The sequence below is a fragment of the Planococcus citri genome, chromosome 3, assembly GCF_950023065.1.
Source record: "Planococcus citri chromosome 3, ihPlaCitr1.1, whole genome shotgun sequence".
Lineage (NCBI taxonomy): Eukaryota > Metazoa > Arthropoda > Insecta > Hemiptera > Pseudococcidae > Planococcus > Planococcus citri.
The window spans coordinates 66857238-66876781 of NC_088679.1; the positions used below are offsets into that span (position 1 = coordinate 66857238).

At 32.2% G+C, this 19544-nt stretch overlaps 2 long non-coding RNA genes across 3 annotated transcripts in view; one reads left to right on the forward strand and one right to left on the reverse strand.

The window, feature by feature from the left end:
• The window catches only part of LOC135838393 (uncharacterized), a 55167-nt gene extending 52205 nt beyond the window's left edge, over positions 1-2962 (forward strand). Inside the window, exon 12 of the long non-coding RNA XR_010557402.1 lies at positions 1553-2962. This is a non-coding gene — a long non-coding RNA (uncharacterized LOC135838393). The remainder of the gene's footprint in view (positions 1-1552) is intronic.
• LOC135838392 (uncharacterized) overlaps positions 1-19544 on the reverse strand; it is a 221780-nt gene that overhangs the window by 73279 nt on the left and 128957 nt on the right. For both annotated transcript variants that reach the window (XR_010557401.1, XR_010557400.1), the window contains exon 6: positions 6903-7014. This is a non-coding gene — a long non-coding RNA (uncharacterized LOC135838392). The remainder of the gene's footprint in view (positions 1-6902; positions 7015-19544) is intronic.

Consider the following 19544-nt stretch of genomic DNA (forward strand, 5'->3'; position numbering starts at 1 on the left):
CCGCAGGTCCAGTGTCTATATTCCTAATATAATAAGTGTATAGGAGTAGTTCTGAGAGCTCCAGTTTCCAGTCCAAGAGCTAGCTGTGTTATGAATAGTGTTCAGTGATCTGAGTGTTGACTGTTTACCTGATGAGTAAGTTGGCAATCCATAATCACATTTTGAGCGAATCAGAGCTCTATAAATTCTGAGAAGAGATTGAGTGTCTGCTCCATATGTTGTACTAGATAGTTTTCTCAATAGGTTTATTCTATTGTTACATGCTTGTTTTAGATGGTTGATGAGGTTTTTCCAGTTTAGTTTGTTGTCAAAGCATAGACTAAGATGTGTGATTTGGCTTTTGTAAGGTAGTGGAGTAGGTATCCTTTAATTCAATTATGCTTTGGTGATTGCACCCTCTAACACAGCAAAAGTGAACTACTGTAGATTTGCTCTCAGATAGCTGAAGCCCTTTGTCTTTTGACCAAGTAACTATTTTATTTGTAGACTGTTGTAGAGCCACTTTAGCTAGTGTTGGATTTTTTGAGGATGCAAATATTGTAAAAATCATCAGCAAATATCGACAATTCAGTTGGGAAGTCGATTTCATCTGCTAAAGAGTTTATGTCGACACAGAATAGTGTGGGACTAATGACTCCACCTCGTGGGACTCTATTTTCAATTTCAACAATTTGTGAAAGTATGTTTCCTAAACGGATATAAATGCCAGTCAATGTATGAGGAAATTCTGGATAAAAGTTGTTATTTTCCCTTTTATATTCCATAAGAGGAGTTGATCAATAATATGCCGTCTTTTAATGGTGTCAAATGCCTTAGAAAAATCATAAAACACTGCTATTAGGTGTTCTCTTTTTAAAAATGCTAGTTTACTTCTGATAAAAAAAACGAAACTTTTTGCGGATTTTTAGGAAAAAGTGGCATCACTTGACAATTTTTAGCAAAAAATGAAGGCTTTCTCGAAGTTTTTGAGAGACTTTCCACAGTTTTTTAGTAAAAAATGGGACTTTTTGTCATTTTCCAGTGAAAAGTAAGACTTTGACAATATTTTAGAAAAATAAGACTTTCTAACAATTTTTGCAAAAAAAGCAAGGCTTTTGGACAATAATTTTTTTAAAAATAATTTTTCAGAACTTTTTGCAAAAAAGTGAGGCTTACAGGCAAAAAGCGAAACTCTAGGGCAATTTTTAAGGGAAAAAAGTTGGACTTTTTGTATAAGTTTCAGCAAAGAAAGCGACATATTCATCTAGATGAAGGGTGTAAAATTTGAAACTAAGATTTATTCAAAGATTTTGTGTAGATTACCCCCCTCCCCGGCTTCCCTTCTCTTTCTTCAAACCTCCCACAACACACATTGAATGCAATACCGCTCTACGAGTATACCACCCAAATATTTGCCAAATTGCAAGCCAAACTTCACCGCATAATTAAAAGTTCAACAAGTTCAAGGCAACGCAGACACGACTCACACCTGCCATAGAAATACTTATAAATTATGAAATTTCACGTTAACCGAAATTTTTTCCTAATCACTTAACCTTGAATTTTGTTTCAGATAAGTTACACCTAGTTAATAAGAAGTTTCGGTCGCCGACAAGTGAATATTTTACATACCTGGTTACCTTACCTACGTATAACAACATATGCGAATGACTCATCAACCGAGCTTGCACTACGACGAAGTGGAAAATTCAAAACAGCGAACACTACAGCCAGCTTACTTAGTACATCACCTACCACATATTATCTACATATACTTTGATCGTCGAACGAGGAAAAAACATCAGCATAAATATAATTTTATAAAAATACTACCCCATAGTATAGATGGAAAAGTGCACAGGGTTCAAGTTGCGGTTTTCCTGTTTCCTGGTCATTTTTTGGCATCGAATCAACGAAAAGGAAACGGAAGTGGAAAAATGAAAGTACGAGTATAGGCGCCGAAATTTCATGTGAAATGAAAACAAATCTTTTGAATAACGCGAGGCTGTTAAACAAAGGTTGGAATTTTCGATCAAGTACATGGTCACTTCACCAAAAACAAAAGCTAACTGATTTGAAAAAAAAACTTATAATTATTACAAAGTTTTGAAAGCTTAGAAAAAAACTCGAAATAGAGTATTTTAAACTACCATTCGATTTGCTTACTGTGTTCGATATACTCGTATTTCAACGCAAAAATTATAAAGAAAACAAAAACCCAACTTCAAAAAATGAAAAATTTGCGTGATTTTGCATTGTAAGTTAGGTAAATTATTTTTCAATTTTTCAAGATTCAATAGAGTGATGCAGAGTAACTAGGTGTAAAGAATTTATATTCAAAAGTACATAATTTGGGCCCAACGTTTTAATCGATTATAAATATTTTTACAAATGTGTACCTGTAGGACTAAGTATATTGAAATACATTGTTAGAAGTAACAAGTCCACTTTTATAGATTTTTTTTTCTGTTTTTATGAAATAAGAAAAATTGATGTATGTGTATTATGTATCATTCTTAAGTACTGATGATCAATTATCATTCTGAATTTAAAAAATTTTTCATTTTTTTTTTTTTGTATACGTGTATGTATTTGATTTCCTGATTTTTTTTCAACAGTGTTGAACCAAAAAAAAAACTGTAAAATGTATGAAAAATATTCTACCTTTTTTTGAGGTCAATTGGCCATGATGTTTTGTTAGGATCTAGGCTCCGTAAAATTTTTTTAAAAATTAAACAACGAATCACCATAGCATAGGACCAAAAAAAATTCGAATGAGCACAAAATTTACACACTTTCAATTCAAAATTTAAAGCTGCCCTTGATTATCAAAAAAAAAGAAAAAAAATCCAACATTGAAGTGGATAAATTAACGCACTCACTACCTAAGTGATAACCTCATTGCCGAGTAATTTTTTGAGGAAAGGGAATAGTTATTTTTGAGGTAAAAGTGAGGCTAAATTTGTTCAATAAAAAAAATATAAAAATTAACATAAACATTGAAATAAAAATACTTAAAAAATCGATACAAAATTCTGTATTTACTTTACCTCTTTTTCCAAAAAAAAATCTCTATCAGAATAATTTTAGGGTGTCCCCTCATTTTTGGAAATGATTTTTCCTGACTTTTCCAGGTTTTCCAGACCAATTTTTCCATTTTTTCAGACCTTTTTTTTTCAAAATAAAAACACCGTATTTTTAAATCCATCCCTCCTTTGCCTTACAAAAAAAATCACGTTTTTCAATATGTTCGGTTCCAAGACCGAACTAAACGAAATTACCCGAGCGAGGAGAAGGAAATTTTTTCCAAAATAAATAATACAATAAAACTATGTAATAGAATTATTAAAAAATTACAGATGAACACTTTCAAAAAATTCCATGACTTTTGAAGAAAAATTGCTCAAAATTTCTGGAATTCTCTGATTTTCCCAGGTTTTCCAGAAATGTGGACATCCTGAATTTTCAATCATCAAACCATGAAATTAAAAATCTCGATAAGTACAAAATTTAAAGAAATCACGTCCTCTTTTTAAAAAAAAAAAACAAAAAAAATACCATTTCCTTCCTCAGAATAATTTTTAATCGTCAAACCACGAAAAAATGAGTAAATTTCCGTTTATGAAGACGAATTCTGTACTCCAATGCAAAAAGGATGGAAGTCCTATGACCTGGCATAAGGAAAGGAGGTTAGTGTGTTCAGTGCAGTTTTGAGAAACAGGGATTTTAAACTTTTCTGTTCAAAATTTGAAATTCCTGTTTCTCAAAACTGCACTGAACACACTAACCTCCTTTCCTTATGCCAGGTCATAGGACTTCCATCCTTTTTGCATTGGAGTACAGAATTTAAGAATCATATTATGGAGAAAAGACGGCATTTCAAAAGAATTGATCACTTAGATGAGGATCTAGAGAGGACAATCTTGTCCTCTGAATTTAAATCAGTGAATATCCGAAAGAGAGAGAAATTCTCGATCTCTAGATCTCTTCGAATCCATTGGGCCTGAATCTGCTCCGAATAATAGTGAATTTCAAAGAATGTACATATCAGGAAAAATAATGGATTTTTTAAAAAAAAAATTTCTAAAAAAATAAAATCCAATGTAAATAAAAACGTGGAAAAACTCTCGTTTTAAAAATTGAATGCAATTTTTTCTTCAATGAGGTCTTTGCTCCCTTTTTAAAGGAATATATTTTATCAACCCAAAAATGAGATTTTGGTTCGTTTTCTGAATCACAAAAGACAACTTTAGGCCCACATTCGAATTTTGTTTAGAAAAATCAAAAAAATCTCTATCCACAGTCTACTCAAATGTAAAACTGATCCCCCAACACTGCATAATTTCAAGTTGCCTCTTACAAGTTTTCATCACGATTTATCCACAAAACAATACTGCAGTCATGAAATCAAACTATTCCTCTTCTTAGAAATAATGATTTTTCATTCCAGCTATTGCAGATAAGCACAAAATGAATCTGAGAACCGAGTCCTTAAACTCAAATTTATTCACGAATTCATAATCGTTTTCAGAGGTTGAAAATTTTCAACAAAAAAAAACTCAAATACTGGACAATTATTTATAATGTTTTACTAATGCTACATTCTAAATTTCTATCCAATATTTTGATACAGTCGATTTGAATTTTTCACATCCTCAAATTATTTCAACTTTTCTCCCCAAAAATCCCAATCGTACATCAAAACGTTTGAAAACTTGCAAAAAATGTTTTTAAAATGCCTTTTTTTTCAAAATATAACCTTGCAGCTTCCTCCATTTCCAACCACTATCCTCCAAAAAAAAATCCATTCGAACCATTAAACTAAATCCCCAATTTAAAAAACCCCTATACCCAAAAATTTACCTATAATTTCACTCATCATCATCATCGCCTCCACCAGTTCACATTCGCTTACGTGACTCAGGCATGCACGCTGTAAAACGCCAAATACGAATTAGACACCGTTGTCAAAAAAATTTACACCTTGGCGATAATTTTTCAGCCACAATTTGCAATATTAATCCGCACGTGTCTATACTCGCGACGCAGCTGTAAATTGAAATTTTACATTTTCATTTCGACGTAAACACGTTTACATATTTTTTTTCTTTAATGATAATGAGCGATGCATGCCATATACATCAATCAAGTTCAAGTCTTTAAAAACTTTTACATATACGAGTACCTAGGTATACGATAAACACTTCTAAAATTCGAGTCAGCGAGCACAATTCTATACGCATGCAAAAACTTCACACATCTGTAAATCTTTAGTAAAAATTTAAAAAAATCACGAATCTTGACCGAACACAAACGGTTTATCAAAACGATTACATCAAATTCAATTACCTACACACCATACCTAATATCTTAATTATTTAGAAACCAGTGGCAGTACCAACTTGCATCGCAATCGCATCAGCATTTGTAAGTAGTAATTCATTAATTAGAAAAAAAGAAAAAAGATTCAACCAAAAACATAGGTAATTATACCCGAATTAATTCCCTCGAAAGACGATCACATGCGGGGGGCCAGGGAGGGGGCCACCGAGCATCGAGCAATTAAACTCTTAGCGTTCTCGCGAACTGAATTCGCGTACCTCTAAGTAAAAACCTCGCAAACAGGTGAAAAAATTCGTTTTAATTAAAATAAATTGCTACCCAATAACGACCAGTAACTGTTCAATTTTGCGTAACGCGTCATTATATGCCATATTGTATATGCTTTTCCACTTTGACACGAGCTAATTGTAATTTAATTAAGCCAAACGAAGCAAACTGTGAGATAAACATGTGATAACTGACTCCCCAACGACAAATGGTATTATCTGTGAACTAACCGGAAAATACGCTAGTGGTTTACTGAGCGACTAATTGGTTAATTAGAGAGAGATAGTAGGCTAAAAAAAATACAACATAGACCTATATCGCCACCACACCGACATACCTATTTGTTTCCGATAGATACAATATTGAGAAAAAAAAACACACACAGAACAGGTGGTCGGTGATACTCATATGGTACCTTTTATAGGTACCTTCGCAGTGTAACGAAGCTTAGGTACAGTAGTATTTCCTTCATTTCATTTTTTCAATTCATCATACTACTAATATCGTACTACATACGAATAAATGTACCTACATACATTGTAAATTAGCCCACCTCTCACCTCGTACTGTGAGGTGAAACCTCCGACGTACAACGTTCTGTTTGATAAACCAAACGTAACCGCAAACGTCCCGAGTTATACATATTTACTTAATTAAAGCAACAAATACATCAGGCACCTACGCTAAACCAGTATCAATCTTGGTAATTATTTTTAATACGAATTCAAAACGTCCGAATTAGCCAGCTATGTATAATCCATACCTACATTATATCTCTCGCTACACTGTTGTCGTAGAGAAATAGAAAATTATTATTTTCAAAGTACATACGTGTACATACTTTGTACCATTTTTTATTATTTCTCGCTTTTACACGTGCACCAGCCAGTCTAGGCTGTGTGTAAGACCTACCTACTTATATGGTGATTTTTTTTCTTAATATGAAATGCAACGCGTACCTATATGTATAATATACACCTTGGTAGTATATAATTTTACCTCTCTATAACAAATAGAATATTTATATAATGGCATTTACTTAATGAGAATACGAATACGTCGAATACGAAATACATACCAACCATTAAATTAAATATAATTAGATAGGCGATGGCGCTGATGCAGTAAGACTATACCTACCTATATCAACTTATACATATCTAGTACTCGTAGTACAACTTGCCATGGTATTTAGGAAGTAAGTACTTATTTGTATATATATATGAGCTCGAGTTTCGAAAAGAAATTAAAATTTTACATTCGCACCGAAATGAAACGAGGAAGCAGAACAAATTTGTTTGATGAAAACTTACCCATGTGGAAGCTTTTTCTCTACATTTATATCTGTTGTATTCAGATGTGCAAACGAGTAGGTACTATAAGCATATGGAAAATGTTCTCATCGAGTACCTGTCTGTGTGAGATCTGGAAAAAAACACAAACAAAATAAAATGCTGATTAGAATTTGTAAATAAATATATGGTTTGTGAAACGAATGCTCGATTTCTGTGAAGTAGGTACTTAACTACTTATAGTAGGATTGGTAATAGGTGTTGAGATGTTTTCAGTAGTGAGAAAAAAAAATGAAAACATGCAGGTTTATCTAAATGGCAGAGGAGAGGTTGAAAATTCTTCAACCACAATTTAATCGAAAAAAAAATTGATAATGTAAAAATATTGATATTCAAAAATATAAATTCTAATGAAATGAAAATTTGGCTCAAATCGTCAAAATTAACCAGGTTTCAATGCATTAACAGTAAAAACTAAACCAAAGCATTTCTAACGGTAAAAGAGGGGAGGACAAGGGAACAACAATTGGAAAAAATTCTATACTTATCGAACAAAAAAATCGAAGGGCTCATACTCGATATTTTACAAAAAAAAAAAATTAACTTGAGTAACCAGAAAAACGTTGAAAAAAGTAGCTATAAAAAGGTTGCAAAACCTGAGCAAACATTTTGAAACAGAAAAAAAATCAACAAAAACACAACATTTCAATTAAATTAAGTAAATAAAAAAAAATACGACACTAAACATTTCAATAGAATTTTAATAAACTCGATGAAGACTTGGGCAATTTTGGCAAAAAGCAGCAATTTTTGACAATTAGGGATATAATTAGCAAAAGAACAAATTTTTGGGAATTTCTACCAAAAAAACGAATATTTCAAGCAATTTTTTTAAAAAAGTGAAATTTTTAGAATTTTTTCCAAAAAAGCGACCATTTTTAGTGAAAACAAGACTTTTTGGCAATTTTTACAAGACTTGAGACTTTTTTGTCGTTCTGGCAGAACTTTGACCATTACAGCAAGATGCATTGCGGGTCCCACTATTTAGAAATTTTTCGTTTGGAAAAAAAAGTGAAAAATTTTAATAATTTAGTGGGGGAAAAACAGAACTTTTGAGCGATTCTGGTAAAAAACGAGCACTTTTGTCAATTTTTGGTAAACAACAACACCGAAAAATTTAGCGACAAGTAGTATTTTTTAGCAATTGCCAAAAATATGATACTTTTCCGCAATTTTTTGGCAAAGCAGCGAGACTTTTTGGCAATTTTTACAAAAAAGGTAGATTTGTTGTTAATTTTTGCCAAAAAAGCAAAACTTCCACAATTCATGTGAAAAAAAAAACGAGGATTTCAAACAGCTTTTGAAATGAAAGCACAACCTTTTGTAATTTTTAGCGAAAAAGAAGAAACTCTTCAGCACGTTTTAGTAGAAAAAAGAAACTTTTTTGGAAATTGGGAACAAAGGCAACTTTTTTGAGCAATTTTGGTAAAAAGTGAGCATTTTTGCCAATTTTTAGTAATTAGCAAGACTTTAAACAAAAATGATATCAAAAAGCAGGATTTTTAGCAACTGTTGCAAAAAAAATTGATAATTATGTGCAATTTTGAGGAGGAAGCGCGAAGGGGGATGAGAATTGATAATTTCAGCCAAAAATGTAAGACTTCGACAATTTATTAAAAATCAAGACTTTTTAGCACTTTCTAGCAAAAAAGCGAAAATTTCAAGTTCAAAAAAAAGGGTACACTAACATTTTTTGTAATTTTTGGCAAACAAAAAGAAACACGAAACGTTTGCAAGAAAATTTAGCATAAAAGTAAGACTTTTTGAAAATTTTTGGTAAAAATGTGAAAATTTACACCCATTTTCGGAAAAAAGTAAAACTTCAAAGCAATGTTGGTGAAAAGCAAGAATTCTTTGTCAATTTTTGGCAAACAACACGACTTTGACAGAATTATATCGAAAAGCAGGATTATTTTGGTAGGTAATGATTGCAAAAATGAGATTTTAACATAAAAATTTTAGTAAAAATCAGGATCTCTTTTTGGGGGGGGGGGAGGATTTTAGGTTGAAAAGGAAGAATTTTTGAGAAATTTTTAGAATAGAAAGCAAAACTTTTTGTAGTTTTGTGGTCAAAAAACGAAACATTACCGCAATTTTGTGACAAAAAAATAAAAAGCAAGAAGTTTTGGATTTTTGAGATAAAAGCGACATTTTCTCGCAGTTTTCGACAAGAAACGAGACTTTGGGAATTTTGACCAGAGGGGAGGTCTTTTGATACTTTTGGCAGGTAGCGAGACGACGATTTTAGCAAAATACGGTAGAGGGCTTTGTAACCTTTTAAGCCTGACCTTGAAAAAGCATCGCAATCAGTTGAAAAAGAATAAAAAGTGAATAATTCTGTATTCGGAAAATTTCAAGTTGGAACTCTTTATAGGAGTTTCCGAAGGAAGATGAGCTTTTAAGGATCATTCAGACGATGTTGAGCCGATTGTGAGCTCATTATGATCCATTTTTTTTTTTGGCGACGTACATGCCCCGAATAAATATTTAAAAATGGATGATTGAAAGTAATATTTTTGAAAGAGTGGAATGAATGATTGAATCAAAGAAGTTGAAAAGTTTTAAAATTCATGTGAATAACTATTTCATGTTTTTTTTTCAATTATTCTATTTTGATAAATTTTGGTTTTTTGTATGGAATTCGAAAATCGAAGAATAAAATAAATAATGTTTCTTGGAGAAACGTGAGTTTAGATCTACATATATGGACAGAGTGCTGTAGGAAGGAGGGAGGCTCAGTGTACTATAAATGAGATTTTACGTACTTTACCTCTTATTGTGTGCGTCAAATCGTGAATTTCGAGAAATGAACAAAAAGAATGAAAAAATGCGCATTTATTAAAAATGTCAATTCTAGTAATTCTGTGCTAGCATGTTTTTTGCTTGATTCGTTAGATTTCAAGGATACCTACGTGTCCTTTTCAACTTGGGTACATTTTTAACTCAGGCAATCGTTGAGCCCATTGTCAGCTAGGTTCGAAAAAATATGTGTTTGGAAAGTGAGTAATCACTTCGTTTTGAAAAATGACACGTAAATTTTAAAGAGATGAACGTTTAAATTTCTCACTAATTGATAATTGTGGTGTTTGTGTGATGAGAGTCAGAAGTCGAAACTTTGAAACGAATTCGTAATCAAAAATTTGAAACCAGACGTGCCCATTGTTTAAACTTTGACTGTAACGAGGTTTCGAAATTCATAATAAATATTTTATTGTATTTCATTCTTTACGGTTTCTGGTAAAATTTTGAAAGTAATAAAGGTATGTTCATAAAACAATAGAAAAAGCATGAACAAGTACAACGCAGTTATGCTTCAAGTTGCTATTTTAAAATTGAACCTTGACTATTGGTGATATGTACGCAGTAGCTTTTAAAAAAACTGAAAACTACGAATGCTTATACATGAACGTGATCCTTATATCAAGTTTTCTTTTTTCTTTTGCTCTTTCTTTTTTTAAACGCCTTGACTTAATTACTCCAATCTTATTTAGGTGTCTTTAAAGAAAAAATAGTTACAGAATTTTTTTTCATTTTCAACCAAGTACATAATACCATAGGTATAATTAAGGTGTTTTAATTGTTTTATGAGTGTCAAGTTGTTAACTTTTCAGGAATCACGAAACGAAAATTTTCTATACGTATTTCACCATGCAGCTGACACTTTTTGACATTCCCTTCTACACGGTTTTCTGAGCGTTCAAATTTGAATTTTATATTAGTGTGTAAAACGATACCTAATCACTAATCAGATTTGAAAGTCATTTTACTAAATAATCGAGTGGATTCAATATTATACGTAGGTATACGTAAAATCCTCAAAAAATGTTTTAAAAAATGGAAGTATGTACTATTGTACTTGCTCGTGCTTGAACAGATTTTTTCCCAAAAGTAACTTCAGTAATCAAAAAAGCTCGAAAAAGTAATCAAAAAAATTACAAATGTCAGCAAAACATTTTAGTGCAGAAAAAAATCGCCAAAAAAATTAAACAAACAAAAACATTACATTGATCTGATTTTAAATTTCAAAAAGTTGAACTGCATATTTTGAAACTTTTTATACAAAAGCGAGACTTTTTGGCAACTTTTGGCAACAAAGTGAGAATTTTTGTAGTTTTAGGTTAAAAATGATACTTTTGGAAAGAAGCGAGACTTAAACAATTTTAACAAAAAGAAGGCGTCGTGTCTGTGACAATGGTAAAAAAGTGAGATTTTTGGACAATTTTTGGAAAAAAGAGAGACTTTTTGGTTTTTTTTTGTCAAAAAACGACAAGTTACAGCAGTTTTTCTAAAAAATTTGAAAATTTTCACAAGAAATAGCAAATTTTTTGGGAATTATTGGTAAGAAAACTTTAGATATATTTTTGCACTTTTTTTCAAAAAGCGAGACTGTTTGCACTATCTAAGTTTAAAAAAAAAACGAGAATTTTCAATTGCTAAAAAGCTGGCATGTTTGACAAAAAGCAAGACAATTTGTGGGAAAAAAAGCAGCACAACTTTAGGAAAAAACCCACTTATTTTTTGAACAACAATAATTTTAGACAAGATGTTATGTTAATTTTTAAAAAAGCAAAATTTTTCGGTAATTTTGGAAAAAGCAAAAATTTTTGATAATTTTGGGCAGAAAGCAAGTCTTGCAATTTTAGCAAAAAATGAGACTTTTCAGAAATTATTGGCAAAAAGTTAAACTTTTTCGCGAACTTTGTCAAAAAAGTGAGACCTTTTTTTTATTAAGAATTATTGAAAATCCTTAAGTATTATTTTACCCAATTCACTTTATTTTATTCAAATTTTCATTGCTATATAACATTTTTTCATTGTGAGCTGTCGAAGTTGTTGAAAAAGAGGATCAGAATTTGATGTTTCGAAGTATCAAATTTTCCTTTTACAGGTCTTATAAAAAAAATTGAAAAAAAAAACAATTGGAAAAATTTTCAGCTAATGAAATTTTACAAATATCTGTCAACTTGGGTTCCTGTTTTCGTCTCCATTTGTGAATTTGTTTTTGAAAATCAACACAATCTTTTGGAGAAAATTGAAGAAAATAATTCTCATTTTTAAAATGTGTGATCACTCAAATTCAACTTTTTTCTCAAATATCACAATCTGATTATTCTGTCAAACTTCTCTCATGAAAAATCTTAAAATTTATTGGCTGAACTTCTCTCTACTTTAAATTCTCCGATTTATACTTATAGATTCATTAGACAATGATTTCACTTGAATTTTCAAACTTTTTTTCTGAAAAAAAGCCAATTTATTTATTACTAATTGCAGAAAATTATAAGAAGTATTCAAAAAAATTGAACCATGAAACTGCAGCTCATAAAATAACCATTTAATTTCATATTTTAACAAAGGCTCGCAATGTAACATATTTGAGTCACGATAAATAAGTTCATTTTTTTTGCTACCATTTCAACGCTCTTTCCCCTTTCTTTAATTTCTCGTTTTAATTTTCAATCTTCCATAAATTTCACCCTCGTTCCAAAAACAGCCCAAAAACTTTCCACATCTCCCAAAAATTAAAACCATAACCCATACCAAAAAAAATACACCATCTTCTCCATCTTAATACCTCATTATTACATAATCACTCGCTCAGCTATAAGATCTTCGATCAACCATACAACCAAACCAAACCTATGACGGTACACTAGCGACATCTAGCGCTAATCCATCCGCGTAGGTGCAATGGAGTACAGCAAAGTGTAGGTAAATCTCGATAAACAAGAGTCGAGTCTTCAACTAGTTTAAATATTATTAAAGAAGAAACAAGCACTAAGCAGCCAGCACTCGGTTCAGCATCTTGTACTCCCGCCCAGAAATTATACTTGCAAGTAAATACTGTCTTATCATTGGTCGCTGGACCGAGGATGTTGCTGGTGTAATCTCTGTCTGCCAGCCTACAATTACCACAATCATAGACATAAAGTCGAAGTATGCATCGACAGCAATAGTAATAAAACCGTGTACGTGTATTTTTTTATCCATCTCATTATTTCGCCACAATTTATACGACGCGACGACACAGACGTGTCGTATCGCTTTGATTTATATAGGAAAAAACTATTTTCCAAGTCTGTTCGCGAAATACCTATCTAATCGAGCTGCTATACCTATACTATAGTCGACCTGTTTATACGATACACAATTAATATACCCAGCAGCAGATTGGTTAATTTGATAGGATTTTCCACCATACTCGTATAGAAGTAGATTGCATTATAACAAGCTTCAAGAGTATAGGTATACTCCCAAATGGGGAATTGCAGCAACCAAGATGACGTGATTTTTGTCTTCATCGAGAGAATACGAATTTTCAAAAACCAAAATATTAAAACTATTCCTCGGCTCGAGATTTAAATTACAGACTACATATTTATTAGGCAAAAGAATCTCTTATGTGAGATGTATATGGTATACGTCGGCGGCTCGAGAGCTCGTATAACATCGCATAAGAGATATGTTTCAAACCACCTACCAGTAATAATTTTCCCATCAACAAATTAACTCATCAAGTATCGTTTAAAAAATTTTTATGACTTTTTGCTGCAGCAGCCGAGTCGCCGCAAAAGACGTAACCCATCGCTATACACAGAGAAGAGTGATATTGGTATAAACCGGATCTTCTCAAATGGTTTCAATTTACCACAATTTTTATAGACTGTAAATATATAGGTAAGCTATAGACTGTGGGATCTGTATTATGTATTGTAAGTGGCACGAGTTGTATTCGGGCATCGAGACACTAATCGAATAGCCATTTTAACCCGCTTATTATTATGGTAATTGTAATTAATCTATTAATTTTTTATTGTTTCGACATCGTTTATCCTTCGTCGCATCGTAAATAAAAAACAATTCGACGCGAACGCGTCCTTAATATGAAAAAATTAAGCGTAATCGATTAATTGGAAGCGTCGCTCGTCTTGGTATACACGTTGTAATTTATTAAAAACCCATAATAATAATAATAATACCAATATAATTAGCCGTACATAGGCGAGTCGGAAACGTGTTGTTGTTGCCTTTTAATAATGATAAATTAAACTAATTTAAATGGAATTTTTAATTCGATTTAACATACATAGTGGACTTACCACCACTCATAACTCGAGCATTTATAAGTTACTTGTAAGTACATAAGTAAGTACACAATACAGCATATTTCCTGACATGTCTATCTTCTCGTAGTATACCCATTGCATATATAATTTACTAATAATACAACTATGCCTACGTAATTTCAAATTATAAAGCATTTTTCTTCTTTTTTTTTCAGCAAAATACACGAAAATAACCGAAGAAAAAAAAATTAGTGAAAGTAATTAAAACGTACCGGTGTATAATTTCATTCGATAATCCTTCACTATATAGTAACGGTATATTTTTGTATTGTATTTATCTGCTTTTGCGGTGGTTAAACTTTTTCACGCATTTTGTACATCGAAATAATATGTACCAAATACACCTACTTATACATATCTCGTGCGAGTATTCCTATATGAAGACGGTAAGTATTATAATGTGTTCGAATTAATCTTTTATACTTATGCTTGTTTTTGACGTGCTGTAATTTACATATTATAAGAAATACAATACACGAGTATGAGTATCTATATATAAAGTAAGTAGGTAGGTAAGTAAGTAAGGATGGAAGATGGGATGAGGGGCGAGGTAGAAAGAGAGAGAGAAATGTGTGCACGTCTTCACGAAGTTGACATATCCGCGTTATGAATGCAAATTACTTATTTTATTAATTTTTCTTATATGAGTTATGTTTTGGAGAAACGGATCGTTGGATACATGAATTTAATATTTAGACCAGAAAATCCTTAATGAAAAAGTATACGTATAACTCGTCGTCGTCGTACGAATAGGAAGCACGGAAAAGGCGAAGACAATGTGATGAATTTATGGCGGATTTATTTTGAAAATTTCTATATACCTGCAGCTTGGTTTTTGTACGGACTTGGTGTACTCGTATGTGTTTGGACAAGGGTAATTTCGTGTTGAATAGTGTAGGTAGGTATGTACGTATTTTCACGAGAAAAATTATATGTAATTAAATTGTCAAGCTTTCAGCGCTTATTATCTGGGTTATTTTGAGAAAAATATTTTTTTTCGAGTAGATATATGAGGTAGAAGATAGAGGTATATAAATGGATGAAAAAGGAACAATGTTGAAATATTTGAATGCAAATGGAAAAAATGACCAATTGATCTTATACCTAAGTAAAACAAAATTTGGACTGCTAATTCATTTCCACAAACATGGAAAACTGCCTCGTACAACAATGACCATGCTAATTTCGATGTAAATGTCGATCCATCCACATCAGTCACTTTTGGATCCCCACATGTCGACGTGAATTTTGATCCTGTGTCGAGCCAATTGTCGATATAATTGTCGACCAATGTTGACTGGATTCATGTCGACAATTGGCTCCACCACACAGTATCGAAATTTACATCGACACGTGGGATCCAAATGTGACGGATGTGGATGGATCGACATTGGCATTGAAATTTATGTCGATCTCCTGCTGTGTAAAGTTAAAAAATGTTTGTTTAAAAATTGGAAATTTTTTCCAAAAATGATTTTCTCAAAGTTGGCCATTGCTCGAGCTGAAAGCAGCATCGACACAGAGGACAGGACGCATCTCAGAGGTATCAACGGAAAGTCTGTATAAATTAGAATGTTGAACATAAACTCTTTATTTATTGGAAAAGGTGCAATACTTTATCTAAGAGTACCTACTGAACTACTACAATTTCATATCGACAACATGTCGATGTTAATGTTGATGTGGCATTTGACATCAACAAATACATCCACAATAACGTCATTTTCTAAATTTGGGAAATCTTTGAAAATTTAGTCGAGGTTGGTGTTGATGTATTTGTTATGTAACAATCTATACTGTCGACCCTTGGAGGCTTTGGAGAAGCAGGTCTCTGGATTATAGTTAGAACTACCTTGTATTAGGGATCCAGTCAATGGGCTGTGACCCCCCTCCCTTTAATTTTCTCCTAAAAACTAATACTAATTTATGATTGATCACGTAAGATTGTACTCTCTTTGTTGTAAAAAAAAACTACTTTCTCATTGACATAAATCATTTACAAATCCAAACTATAGAAAAATGAAAAATTTTATCAATTCCATAAAAAATTTGTTTTCCTCTTTAAACAAGATCATACCTATTATTTTCAAATGTTTATTGAACTTTTTAACACTAAAACATAAATTTTAATTCTAAAAAATTGATCAACATAGTAGTGTAAATGTAAATTTTGAGCATCAAATTTTACATCAACATGTTGAGAGACAGGCTTGTTGGACTGGACTGAAAAACCAGACCAATGACTGAGACCTGACCCAAAAATGCCCACAAGACTGAGAAGACCAGACTGAGCCTGACCCCCCTGAAACAAATTTACATCAATATTAATGACCCTCTTCAGAAAAAAATACCAGGAACAGACCTAGACCTAAGACTTTTCTAAAAAAATCAGACCAATGACCGTGGTTTGGAACCCAGTTATGTTCAATTTTTCAAATTTCCAACCCTCAGGCAGTCGCATGCTATTTCTGGAGCATAGAGATGTGCAGTCTGAAAAGTGAAAAGTACTTTTCTTTCAATGAAAAGTTGAAAAGAAAAGTTCCTACTTTTCATTTCACTTTTCAGTTTTCATTTTTAAGAAAAGCAAAAGACCAATCAATTTACTCATGAGAGAACACTGACCTCATTGATGAAATCAAATATCAAGTTTCACTCTCTCCACTCCTCCACCTTTGCAATTCATCACCTATATGTATATGGACGCTGAATTGCATTTTGATATTTTTCACAACATTTTTTTCAAAACAGAAAAACCTAAAAATGTTAGAAGCTCTAGAAAGGCTCAAAACTACCACTTTTTGATCAAGTAGGTGAAAAAATATGATTTTGTTTTTAGATCTTTAAAATGAGATGGTGCACGAACGTTGAAAATACAAAAATCACTTTTTTTAGGTCCATCTGAGTGGATAGTGCCTAAATGCTTACCTGAATCAAATGTAAGTTCAATTTGTCAAATCCAACTTAAATTTATTGATTTTACCATTTTTCGGGACTTTCAACCAGGGTGTGCCGGAAAGCGTTCAAAATCAGCATGTCGGTACTTTCAACCATGGTGCATTGGAAAATGTTTGAAAAGGGATTTGATTCATTTATGTATTTGGTACTTTTGACCAAGGTATGCCAGAAATCCCTTAGCAGAACTTTTGACCAATTTGCACCTACAGTAGGGTTAATTCCAGTTTAGATGCCTATTTCAATGATGATTCAATTTCTTATGAAGTTTTAATATTCTGAAATCAAAAATCCCATTTTTCACCTCATGTACATGTGTTGGAAGTTTTTTTTCTCCTGAAAAATGAAGACCATTTTTTTGGACCTGCGCTAACCCATGACCAGGATAAAAATTTCTGGTCAGGACCAGACTAGACCAACCTACAAAGACAAAAAAAATTGAACAAAATGATAGGAGAGGATCCAACCATTTGAAAGCTCCAAACAAAGACCTTGATTTAGGATCAACTGCAGAACCTGAGCAGTCTTATAAGCCTCATGTTGAGGTATCAGAAATAATGAGAAAATTTCTAATTTTTTCTTTACAGACAGAAGATTCCTGCTAAATAACTAATTGATCACTTTTCCAACACTATGTTGAAAAAAAAACATAGTCGATGTAAATGTCCATGACGACAATTGTTGTATGGGACCATCATTCCCATCCTAAAACCTGGTAACAAATCTCATCTTCCATCTATGTAGTTGATGACATATCTCCTTAACATTAGACCCTTACACAATTTTGGGAAAAATTGTTATCAAAAGACTAAATTGGTTCATAGACAGCACCAGCTCTCTCAGTTCCTTTCAATGTGGCTTTAGAAAAAAAAAGATCTACACTGGACCATCTTTTCAGCCTACAAAATGAAATGAGCACTGCTTTTGAAAATAATGTTCAAAGGCCACTCCTTGGAATATAAATCGTCTGCCAAATCCTCAGAACTTACCCCCCCCCCCCTCATACCAAAATGTAAAATCAGAACTCATGAAATGTATCGATTTACTGAAAACAAACATTAAAAATTCTAAACATAACCCTTCTCATAAATTATCATTCCATCTGTATAAATCTCTCATACACAACAAAAGTGACTTTGGAAGTCTGTGCTTTATCAAAAATTTCAAATAAAACAGCCAATATGTTGAAAACTGTTCAAAAATTCTTCCTTGCTAATTTGCATTGGAGCTGTTTACTTCTCACTCATTGATAGTATCTACTGTAACTACCGCCAAATCTCAGAAAACCACCAGTCACCAAAAAATTCATTACATCAGCTTCAGCTAATCCACCACATCTCCTACAAAAACTCATCTCAATGTATGTACAGCTAACATCATTTCCAACAAACTGATAACCCACTCGCCAAGTTCATCTCAACACTAAGAAACTTCCAAATTGATCTCAGAAATCTCATTTAAAAACATGTAACCAACCCTCCTTGACTACTAAAACCTCTACAATTTGACTTTCAACTGAAAAATTATCCCCAAAAAACCATTCTCCCTCAGAAATAATAAAAGCCACTATCTGACTGTTCCAAAATTTCTGCTTTACACACCAGATATGCTTTCTTAATGAATGGAAAAATTCTCAATTTCAAAATTCACGAGGTTTCTTCAATACCAACTATCTGTAGTTGAATTATGGTGGATGATTTCTGGAAAACCTTGTGCCTATGTATATTCATTTAAATAAATAAAAAAATAAGCAATTTTCGGTCCCGGGGAAAATATTTGTTTGAAATTTGCAGGACCAGCTGCACCCATGTTATCCAAAACCAACCCCCGCAACCCAATTTCATAATTTAGAGTCATTCTGGAGTCTCCAGCGCGATTTTAAATCTCTTTCTTGAATATAGAAATTAATTTGGGTTGCTAAAAATCGAATTGTGGCTTGAAAAACTAAACATTGCGTTGAAGACAGACCCCCCCCTCCTATCATCACCCAAAAAAATCTACACCAACAAAAACCAGAAACCTGTAAACTAAAAAAAAAAAAAAACAATCCAAAACAAAAAATAAGAACTCCTGATTTGAATTACAAACCAGAGAAGTGAAAATCGAAAAAAAAGAAACGAAAAATAACGTGAAAACCAAATTTCAGAAAAAACGAAAACGGAAATTCAAAATAAAAACCGAAAGACCCACAAGCGATGATTGAAAACCAAAAATCTAAGAACAAAAACGCAAACTGCAAAAAAAATCAGTCTTACAAAACGTGCCTCAAATTCAAACCAAAAATAAAATGAAAAACTGTAAAAACACAACATCAAAACCATATCAAAAAATTGATTGCTTTTTAAATCAAAAATGTCGAAATTTTCAAATGTTTTCAAAGATTTCAAATTGAAATTAAAATAGGTAGCTATTAAAATCAAAATAGAAAACGAAAAACCAAAAAAAAAAAAAAATGGTTCTCACAATCATATTTTTTTTTTTTTCAACTTTCTTGTTATAGAGCCTTGCAGCCTTTGCTAAAGCC